The following is an 11,488-nucleotide window of genomic DNA, read 5'->3' as shown; positions in this document are numbered from 1 at the left end:
AAATTCCACGTGTAGCAGTTCCCAAGAGGAACAGTTTTTGACCGCTCTCTTGATGAAGGCTCTGATAACGCTTGTTTTGTATCTCGCTGGGCACTCACTTTTGCCATTGAGACATTTTCCAGAGTCTGTGGGTTTCCTGTATACTGATGATTCAAAGTTCATTCCTCTTACGTTAACCATGATATCTAGGAAAGGTAACTTGTTTTCAACACTAAGTTCGTAAGTAAACTTGAGCACTGAGCTTGTTTCCATTTTCTCTATAATATCTTTAAGGTGGTCTACGTCCCTAACATCAACAAAAATGTCGTCGACATATCTGCAGTATATATGTGGGCGAATGCTTTCGTCGCTGAGAACCTTGCTTTCGATCTCAGCCATATAAAAGTTTGCAAAAAGGGGTCCTAGTGGGGAGCCCATCGCTATGCCGTCCTTTTGACGGTACAGCTGTCCATCGGGTCCACGGAAGGGAGATTCAGTAGTGCATGCGATTAGCAGTTTTTCTAGAGTGCTTTTAGAAAGTTTAAGGGGCGCAATGTTCGGATTGTTGTAAACTTTATCTAAGATAATGTTGATTGTTTCATTCACGGGGACGTTTGTGAAAAGGCTCTGTACGTCTATTGACGCTAAAATTCCGTTTGGACGTTTGGTTCGTAAGATATCAACGAATTCATCAGTTGACTTGACACTATAGCCGGCTGGTAGGAATGGCTGAAGAAGATCGCTAAGCCGTTTCGCTAACATGTATGTTGGGGTCGATACTTGAGAGATGATCGGTCGAAGGGGTTGGTTTGCTTTATGTGTTTTGACCTTCCCGTATGCGTATCCTGGAGCGTACTCACCTACTATCTTTGTGAAATGGATAGCCCCAATGACAGCGTTTGCGCTTGTGATGATTCGATTCACTTTGGCTTTGAGCGTATCGGTTGTATCTTTCGAGATCTTTTCAAATTTCGTAGTGTCGCCCAGTATTTCGTTCATCTTGTCCAGGTATTCATGTTTGTCCATGATGACATAAATGGCCGATTTGTCTGCTTTTTGTATCACAATTCTATCGTCTTCCCGAAGTTCCTTAGCCGCTTTGTGTAGCGATCTAGAGATGAGTTTGCTTCTACAGCGACTACGTACTTTAGAGCTTTCACCGACGAGGCGGTCTTTGAAGTTTTGGTCGACTTGTATTTTGTTTTCTTTTTGAAGCTTGAGCACATCTTGATACAAGACTTCAAGTTCGGCTTTCTTGTCGAGGGGGTCATATTTACTTTGGTAATGGCAGTTCACACCAAGGTTAAGAATCTGTTTTTGTTCTTCGGTAAGTTCGATCGATGATAAGTTGATGTAGCCATCTGTTGATTCAGGTACACTTATTTTCCCTTCGTAAAGGTATGATAGTTTCTTTACTATCTTTATCTTGTTGCTATGTTCAGCATTATGATAATTCGCTTCAAGTTCCTTTTCTATTTGTTTTCTTGTTGAGTCATCGATGTGGCATTGCTGAAGCTTTCCATGGAGTTTGTTGAGATCTTCAGTGAGTTCTTTAACTAGTTTTTGTTTGCTTTCGATTTGGTGAACTACTAATTGCTTGCGGTATTCTTTGGTGAATGATGTCTCCTTCGCTGCCGGGTCATGAAGTTTTATGTTCGTGTATTTGGGCAGGATATTCTCATTTATACAGGTTTCGTTGAAGACCAAGGAGCATTGAGTTTTTGCAAGTTTCCGGTTAGTTCGTTCGATTGTTCGAATGAGTTTCTTGGTTTCAGAAGGTAAGTTAAAAATCAATTCTCCAAAGTTGCTCATCAATGTCAAGTTAATTGGTTACAAGTGACGTTTCGGTTTATTCCAGTAAACCATTTTCAAACATAACACATTCACGTATGACAAGTGTAAACATTTTCATCGGACATCATTTGAGAAATATGTTAAATGCAAATTATCACGTGAGTTTTGGCAGGGTCATATATATATATATATATATATATATATATATATATATATATATATATATATATATATATATATATATATATATAATATATATATATATATATATATATATATATATATATATATATATATATATATATATATATATATATATATATATATATATATACCTATATATATAAAGAAAATGCACTAGATTCGCATTACTCTAAGCCACACGGCACACTTCGGAGTCGATCGATCGTTGTGTACCTATTCGTTAAAAAGCTAACAGTTTCGGATCATCTCGATCCCTTTTCGTGCCTTTTCAAAGCTATTATGAAAACACACAATGACAGAATTCACAACACAATTATGGTCTTTTTGTTGACAGCGCACATGAAATAAATTCTCAGGAGCTTCTTTTGCAACATTTGGCCTTAACTATGCCCGCTATGACATTATTAAACGCGAAGTGTCCCTGTGACAAGTTGATATTTTTTGTGGTGCTTATCAGCGCTGATTCTACAATGCGACGTTTTAACCCGCGCCCTGCTGGGGGGGGGGGGGGGGTGGTGTTTGAACACCCCCCCCTTGTGGTTTTTCGCGAATATCTCAAAAACTGCTGCGCCGTTTTTGGTACACCTTATCATACATCAATTCTACACATGTTGTGAAAATTTCAGACCAAGGTCATTCAAGGTTAGGTCACTAGGTCACTTGAAGTGACCTCACCTCATAAAAAATTTCAATGTCTGTCATAGCTACACCGAGTGACCGATCGCTTTGAAACTTTCAGCGATTGCTAAGAGCAATAGCATGTACCTACAAACTATATATCTCAGAATTTTGATATCGATGACCTAAGGTCAGGTCAATTTTGCGACCTCTCCATTATAAGTCAATGGGAGAAAATTGAAATGCGCCTCTTTTGGACGAAAGACATTATAAACACTCCCAAACACTGAATTACAAGTGGTTTAGACACACTGAACATGAAAATGGTGTCCGTGACCCCTGTTTATGCCCTGAGGTCATCTTAGGTCACGAATGGTATCTAACAGTTTTTCGCAAATAACTTTTGATAGAGGCATGCTAGAGCGGTGAAAATGCCTTAGATGTGTTCAGCTCGACGATACGGATCGACTGATATGCAACATGACCCTTTCCTGTCAGGTCATGACCTTAACCTGAGGTCAAATTTTCAAGTTGAACTTTCAAGGTCAAATTATAGTTCATTCGATGCGTCTTGACGAGAGGAACACGATGCCGGTAAAAGTAAGCTCGTACAAGGCTTGGGTCAAAAGTTATTGCAGAAAAACTGTTTCCGAAAAAATCGGCTATTTTTGCAGTTTTTGCCCCCTGCGGCCTGCAGGCAAAACCGTTAACGTTAGGTCAAATCTGAGAAAATTACTCAGAAAGGGCGTTAATAGGGCTATCGAATGCGCTTTTCCGCGCCGCTGTAGCTCTATTGGTTTCCGAGTTATGCGTTGGCTTCTTGGAAATTGTCGACATTCGACCTGGAAATCGGCGAAATTTTGCCTTCAATGACCTCTGGTGACCTGACTTTTGACCTTACCAAAAAATTGACCGAAGTGATTTCCTCATTATTTTTGACGCTCTTTCGAACGCCGCCTTCCGCGTATCACTACGTGGCCCAGGAGCCGAGTTAGAAGGGGGGGTGTTCAAACCCCCCCCCCAGCAGGGCGTGGAAATCCAGGACCCCAGCCGGGCGCGGGTTAAGTAATCATCTGAAGAGTAGGTATAGTAATTTTGCTTCTTCGAAGTCCATTAAATGTTGATAATCTCTAACATGACAGAAGAGCGCACTTTTCTCATTCGCTACCCTGATATCCGGCTTTTGTGTTCATAAACCCTTTTCTCTAAACTCCTACCAGTTTCTCCCACGTAGCTGGTGTCCGGGCACACTTTGCAAGGAATGCTATACACCCCAACCTTGTTTTCATTGTTCGGCTTGTTTTTAATGAGAGTCTTGGAAATACCTACCTAGTGTTTGGGTAAGTGAAAGCAACTCCCACCCCTTCCTTACTGCACACCCTTTTAAAACCTTTTAAGCCCTCGTTATAAGGCAAAACCAAGCATTTCTTAGGTTTCTCCCTCTTGTTCCTATTGGTAGTGAAAAAGGATTCCATTAATTGAAGTGAATGTTTCAGCGCCGGTTTTTGTACCTATCTATCAATCATGCAATAGCTAGGATCAATTATGACCCCACCTGACCTGAGCCCGGCGCGATATGGGACAGGCAGACGGGGGTTCGGCTCAGCGGAGGCAGTGCCCACTGGTGTGGGGACTTTTTTAATAGACCTATATAGCATGGATGAAGGTTCTTTCATCCATGGACCTAGTGTGCAGCAAGTAGGCATAGGCACCTTAGTAGGTTTACATAGCCTTGTATAGGTACCTACTATACTCTGTTCCGTTTCAAGCTTGCAGCCGAAGTGCCCTGTTAAAAGCAGTGCATGATTTCTGTATAGGTATATAGCTCTTACATTATACCTAAGACGCAAATTCTTGAGCGGAGGAGCGATCTGCAGAAGAAACTCCGACTGCAAACTTGATATGGAACAGACTATACCTACTTATTTGTAGGTAGTTGAATTATTGATAGGTGCCAGCCTTGGGTGCTAGCGACCTCTGTAAGTGTGCCTCTCGCGACAACATACAGAAAATTTGGGAAAGGGCTGTAGGCGTCTCGCTTAATGTTCAATGGTCAAATTCAACGCCTTTCTTCCAAACGATCTCCAGGGATGCGTGTCTCTTTCGCGTTCATTCACGCAACTACCTAGTTCCACTGTCCTTTGGCCGTCATCGGCCTGGCGCCGGGGTGAATTTGGCGCGTGCTTCGGACCTCCCGCGGCGTCCGGTCGCAAAAACGCCCCAAGCGCCGTCAGCTGACATCGGAAAGCCTTCAGACGGCACCGGCCGGCCGACGGGAGATTGATCTGGACAGGACGGTCGGACGGGAGCGAGCGGGCGGCGCCGCCGGCGTCCGAGCCGCGGCGGCACAGGGCGGCGGGGTGACACGGCAGCGGAGCGTCCGACCCGCGGCGCAGGGCGGCCCAGGGCGGCGGGGTGACCGGCGACACAGGACGGCGGGGTGACACGGCAGGGGAGCGTCCGACCCGCGGCGGGCCAGGGCGGCGGGGTGACCGGCGGCCCAGGGCGGCGTGGTGACCGGCGACACAGAACGGCGGGGTGACCAGTGATCCGGCGGGGTGACCGTGCGGTGACCAGTGACCCGGCGGGGTGACCGCGCGGTGACCCACAGTCACAGAGCGGAGAGAGAACGTGCCATGACAGATCAAGTTGACAGACACGATGTGACAGTGGCAGATACAGATACACCAAATTTGGTAGCTAGGTGGGCCTCTTGGAGTTCTCGCCCCTTCAAGTGTCCCAAGGTACGGTTCAGTTTTTGGTGAACAGCTTCGCAAAAAAACGGCCGCAGAGCCGCGATTTTGGCAGCATCGTGTTCGCCTCGTTCAGGCGCGTCGAATGATATACTTTTTGTTTGGGTTAGGTCAACTTAGGGTGTTGACCTCAGGTCACTGTCAGATCAGCGCCCCCAGGTCACGAAGCTGGTCGAAAGAGGTCATGTCGCATACCGTTCGATTCGGCAGGTCTTCCTGAGTCCATTGGTGGCTTTCCCGATTCGCTAGCTCAATGTAATCGGGAGTTATTGACGAAAAACTAATATGACCTTGATGACGTCATAAATGACGTCGTGCAAGGTCAACATTGCAAAAGTGACGCATCTAACCTTGCAAGGAGTGCTTCAAATCACGATTCTGTGTGCTTGAGATAGTTGGAGGTCGTTCCCGGCGCCAGAATAGCAGTTTTTATTTTTCCCCATTGACTTATAATGGTGAGGTCACGAAAATGACCTGACCTCATATGACCTTCAGAAAGAATCCGAGATATTCAAGTTGCGAGACTCGTAATGGATACTAGATCCTGCAAGTTTCATTTCCCTGTGAAAGCTCCTCTGGCAGTGAGGGCGTTGCGTTGCGAAGTTGCGACATGACATCTGAAGACCGTGCAGAGGTTATTATTATTATTATTATTATTTCATTTATTTTCACCAACCACAGAAACGTGGGCGTTACGGTGAAAATAGGCACGAGGTAGGTACATACATACAGTTCACCAGGTACACAACACTTTACATGATCCACGTATGAACATACCTATTACCTATGCATGTTACCTACAGGCTACATGCACGTTACATGAACAGACTCAAACTGCCACCATATCAATATTCTCCTGATACAAAGAAGTAGTCCTCAAACGTAAAGTGCAGTGACTGGCGAGTGACATCAAATGAAACACTGGCAATTGCACACGTTGAAACGATACATTGTATAAGTACGAGCATATGACCGATAATCATGGCTTGTCAATGTCTGCCTTAGTTAGAATGTACTTTATTACTTCATTCTTTGAGGCGTTCCTCACTTGAGGGGGCAAGCTGTTCCAAAGCTTAGAGCCTTGGTAAGAAAGAGAATTTTTCATGAATTCCGTTCTTGGGGCAACAAGATCAAGGTATTTATGAAGTCATAGGTCAGTGACCTGATGACCTGACCCGAAAATGCGGTTGGTGTCAAAAGGTCCAGCTGGAATTAAAGGTCAGGTATTCCAAGTTTCAGCTGTCTATCGCCAGCGTGCTCGGAGCTATCGCGAAAACACTCTATGGGGGGCGGCACCCGCCCCACCCCACTCGGCCGGCGAGGGTTAACGATGAGCTGCAAATTAACCCTCGCCCGCACATGCCATTTTCCCATCCTAGAACGCACATGGGGGGGGGGGGTTGCCACCCCCCCCCCGCGCCATTTCGTTCCTGTTGGAGATAGAGCTTAGCAGTAAAGACCAAAAAGATTCTTTGGGAAGAGACGAATCCAATGATACCCAGTTTTACCTTCTCAGGTCAGTCATTGACCTTCCAGGTCAGGTCAAACTAAAAAATGTTGCTGTTTTGGGTCACCGTTGGATATCAAGTGTGCTGCTTATCAAATACCGATGACGATGCTGTTTTCTGGTGCCAAGGCAGCTAGAACCTCTTTGTCACACTACTCGACCAGAATTTTGCTGCTGAGGTCATTTCAGGTCAAGTTAGGTCAAGGTCAATTATATGTGTTTGTATGTCTGTGTGTGTCTGTGTGTATACTGATGTGTGCACCGATTGTTTTTGGGTCCATATTACATGAAATCATGATCTGAGAAGCTTTTACCAAAAATGCAGTAAAAAAACTTCAAAAAAAGTAAATTCAGCTTGCCTAAAACGCAATTATCTTAGGTGACCTAGGTTGACCTTGACCCTGACCTTGACCCCTGTACATCGTCGAACAACATGTTCCATGATAGGTAGGAGGTAAGACTGGCAAAAAAGGCCGAAATCAGGGTGTCAAAAGCTCATAAGGCCCATGGCAAACGCAAGATGTTGAGAATTGGCCATTTGGGTCATGACATGACCTGAAAAACAAGGTCATATCTCCAAAACCAAAAATCACAGAAACTTGAAATTTTCAGTGGACATCAAGAAAGGACAGAGGAGCAGCTATACGAAAAATCAGCCTTCTAGCTCTAAAAATGTTGAGTGCAGAGCAGAAAGACTACCTGGGGGGAGGGGTGGCAACCACCCCCCCCCCCCATGCGCGGGCGAGGGTTAAAAGGCGCCCCTTTTGGACGAAAATCATTCTAAACAACACCGAGGTATACATGCAAAAATGATGCACTAAACCGGCACAAGGCAGCCCGTGACCCCTGCTTATGTTCCTGAGGTCATCTCAGGCCACGGAAGGTATGCAACAGTTTTTCACTAATAATGTATGATAGAGGCACGCTAGTGCGATGAATACACATTATATGTCAGCTCGACGATACGTATCCATTGATATGCAACACGACCTTTTCCGGTCAGGTCATTAGCAGTTAGCTTGACCTGAGGTCAAATTTTCAGGTTGACCTTTTAGGTCAAAGTATTGTTCACTCGACTCGTCTTAACGAGAGGAACACAATGCCGGTTAAAGTAAGCTCGTGTAAGGTTTGTGTCAAAGGTTTTGTGGAAAAACCGCAAAAATTGTCTTTTCTCGCAATATTTGCTCCTGCAGGCAAAATCGCTGACGTTAGTTCATATCGAAAAAGTTTATCAGAAAGAACGTTTATAATAGGGCCAGCAAATGCGTTTTTCGGTGGTGCTGTAGTTCTATTCGTTTCCGAATTATGCGCCGGTTTGTTGGAAATTGTCGACATTTGACCTGAAAAGCTATACCTACGAAATTTGGCCTTTGATGGCCTCTGGTGCACGTATGACCTGACCTAAAAAGTGAATGAGGTAAGTTCGCCACTATCTTTGACGCCCTATCGAACTCTGCCTACCGCGTGTCGCTACATGGCCCAGAAGCCGAGTTGGAAGGGGGTGTTCAGCCCCCTCTCCCCCAGCAGGGCGTGGAAATCCAGGAGCCCCAGCGGGACGCGGCCGTTAAAACACACCCAGAGGAGCCGACGCCCTGATGGTGCGGTCCCACGGGCCGGCGGCTTGTCCTCGGATACCCGCCCCGACTGGCCGCGGTCGGTCAGAACCGCTCGCAATTAGTTGCTCGGAGTTTTTGCGTGTGTCTTGATGGGGAGTGCAATTCGTCATGTTTGACAGCCGGGCGGGGACGTCTTAATCAGTGGCCGTCCGCTGGGAACGGGTCTCCCTCCGGGCGCCGGAGCCGCGCCAGACTTACATAATATTGTGGTAGTGGTCGGTCATTGAGCTGCTGCTACGATACCTCTTACATTTTAGCTTTCTGAGTCTCGTGTGCTCACTTGCTAACATTCGAGCCGATGGTCGTAGGTATATCTAAAGATATTCACTATATAGTCGCACGATGCTGCAGGCAAAAGATCTCAAAGAATGATTTATACTGATTGCTTTACATCGTCTAAGGCCTTGTCAAGGTGTTCGTGCTCAATGATCATATCAATAATCAATGTCAGGTTGAGATTATGTGGTTGTTTCTAATTTGAGGGATGGGTCACATCCTTGGGTTGTGGATACAACACAAAATCTATACCTAGGTACCTACCTACGCACCTACCGCGAAGCTTTGGTACCTACATTTTGCAACCATTACCTACATGTTTTCCAAACAAATAATTTAAGAATATTTTTAATATCTACGCTCACCCAGTCATATAAGTATAAAGCAGGTAGTCAGTGCCTACGGTTAAACTGATGTCGGAGTTTTCAGATCGCGGGCCATCACAGCTATCATTGCACTCTCACGGAAGGTTATGAAAGAAATAGGATATTCCACGAAGATTAATAGCTCGTCATGGCATCTTCTTCACCGAATGCGAAGCATTTTGTCCCCATAATTGACAGATTTGATGTCTGTCTGCCCGTTGCGTGTTGCGGATCTCGGCGGATTGCGATGCGATAGCGGTCGGCGCTCGATAAGAGCGGATCACTGGGCGTGCAGCTGGTCGCCGCCGTGTTTCCCGTATATATCTGTACTTTCACTGCACACTCGGTCCGAGGCAAGCCGTTCCACCTATTTACCCGTCACGTTGGCCGATCCACCTACAAAGGGGCGGCGCTGTAAACCAACCGCCCATTACGCGGGAACTACCCTTGTATCTGCCAGTTTGGTGACAACACGTCCTCTAAAGTACCTGACAAATGGTCCACACGCCTCACCGGCAAATAAAGAAATCAGCGGATCGGCCGCTTCCTCGAACGGCCGCAACGACGTCTTCGATGCGCAGGCAAGGACAGTCCGAGTCTAACACGTGGGAAAACTTGGCATACCGAGGATGGCCCAGTAAAACTACACAATGTCACCTTGAGGGACAGATACCAGGGGAAGATAGGTAGTAGGTACTGTCGGGGGATTAGTTATAAAATTTGCTTGAAAGGCATCAGGCTACTATTTTACCACTTAGGTACCTTCTCATTGTCTTCTCATCCCGTTTGTCGTTTATGTTTCTTCAAAGTACTTGTTGACGCATAGTGTACGACCGAAAAGTAGCCAGAGAACTTATTTCGTCTTTTCCACTCTTCATTGAATTGACCCTAAGTGAACTTAGATTATGCCTGTTCAGAGAATGTAGGGACATACCTTCTTTCGTTGTAATTCGTGATGAGGATGACGTTTGAGTAAGCGATGAAGAATGTGGAACCATGGGCGACCACCACCGTCTACAGCCGCCCGACGCTGTCTACCACCGTCTACCGCCGTTTATCGCGGTCCGCAGCCGTCTTTCACCGTCAACCGCCGTCCGTCATCGTCTACCGCCGTCTTCTACCGCCAACATCCATCTGTCATCGTTCACAGCCGTCTATCACCGTCTACCTTAATTTGTTGCTGTCTAACTACTACCGTCTACCAACGTCCACCGCCGTCTGCCGCCGCTCAGTGCCGTTTCACCACCGTCTACCATCGTCTACTACCATACACTACCGTCTTCTACCCCCTGCCACCGTCCACCGCCGTCCACCGCCTTCCATCGGCGTCTACCGCCGTCCGTTACCGTCTAGCACTGTCCACGGCTGTGTTCCGCCGTCTGCCACCATTCGCCACCGGCTGCTACAGTGTGTCCAAACTTGTAATGATGCGGGGAAATCCGCCCATAATGGAAAGTATAATGACATCCCAAAAATACAAATAGAAACATCCACACAGCAGTCACGACTCATAATAACAACCTCGAACCCAAACATCTAGGAGCAAGAGAAACACAAACCTCGCAAACTCTTACAACATGCCAAGACAACCATTCGAACACCCCAAATGTTCAAATAGGGGAGAGCGGGGCCAGTTGAAACACGGGGTCAGATGAAACATGGCTTTATTTTCAACAGTATGCAACATATGGCGTTGCCGACACCACTGCGCATCCGCGCTCGACCACTTCCTTTGTCAACGGCGTTTGGGCGGCAAACGGACGGTAATTTTGATTTGACACTTGTTTTGTGTTTTTGAGGGGCGTTTGGGAGAAATCGTTTTTATGAATATTTTGTGATATCTCATATACATTTGTTTGCTGAAAGAAGAACTCCTGGCTCCGGAATAACACCTTATTTGGCCCTTCATTCAGCCTGATGCCGTCCCTCCAGCTCGTTTGACATGTGCTTTACGGCGCGTGCGAGATGGCGGGAGCGGATGGGGTCAATTGAAACGCCATGAGGGTCAGTTGAAACAGGGCCACAGGCCGTTTCAATGGACCCCGTTGACCTTTGCAATGGTTATTGTTCAGGGGCTGTAAACATTAAAGGAAATAGTCCACCTTTGAAATGAGCTTTTAAACTGAAATAGTATATTAATAGAGCTCAATTTTTGACCCCTTTTTCTCCAGCCTTTTGCTTGAAAGCACTAGCCTGAGATATTTCTCATTATCCTCATCCGCCCATTTTACCATAGTCTATGTACTTTATGTCACCTATTTTATGAGGAACTTTGCACTTTTAGCTTTCCAACGACCTATTGAATGTAGTAGCATTTGGAAAAGTAAACCGGACAAAATATCGCCTTAAGAAAGTGGCCTTAAAGAGGAAAACATC

At 46.0% G+C, this 11,488-nt stretch overlaps 1 long non-coding RNA gene across 1 annotated transcript in view; it reads left to right on the top strand.

Annotated features, from left to right (window-relative positions):
* LOC122387066 overlaps window positions 1-11,488 on the top strand; it is a 43,961-nt gene that overhangs the window by 8,902 nt on the left and 23,571 nt on the right. The gene's annotated exons all lie outside the window — the stretch shown is intronic.

The sequence above is a fragment of the Amphibalanus amphitrite genome, unplaced genomic scaffold, assembly GCF_019059575.1.
Source record: "Amphibalanus amphitrite isolate SeventyFive unplaced genomic scaffold, NRLGWU_Aamphi_draft 000272F_arrow, whole genome shotgun sequence".
NCBI lineage: Eukaryota > Metazoa > Arthropoda > Thecostraca > Balanomorpha > Balanidae > Amphibalanus > Amphibalanus amphitrite.
The sequence above is the reverse complement of the archived record's forward strand: the minus strand, read 5'-3'. Positions and strand labels throughout refer to the sequence as shown.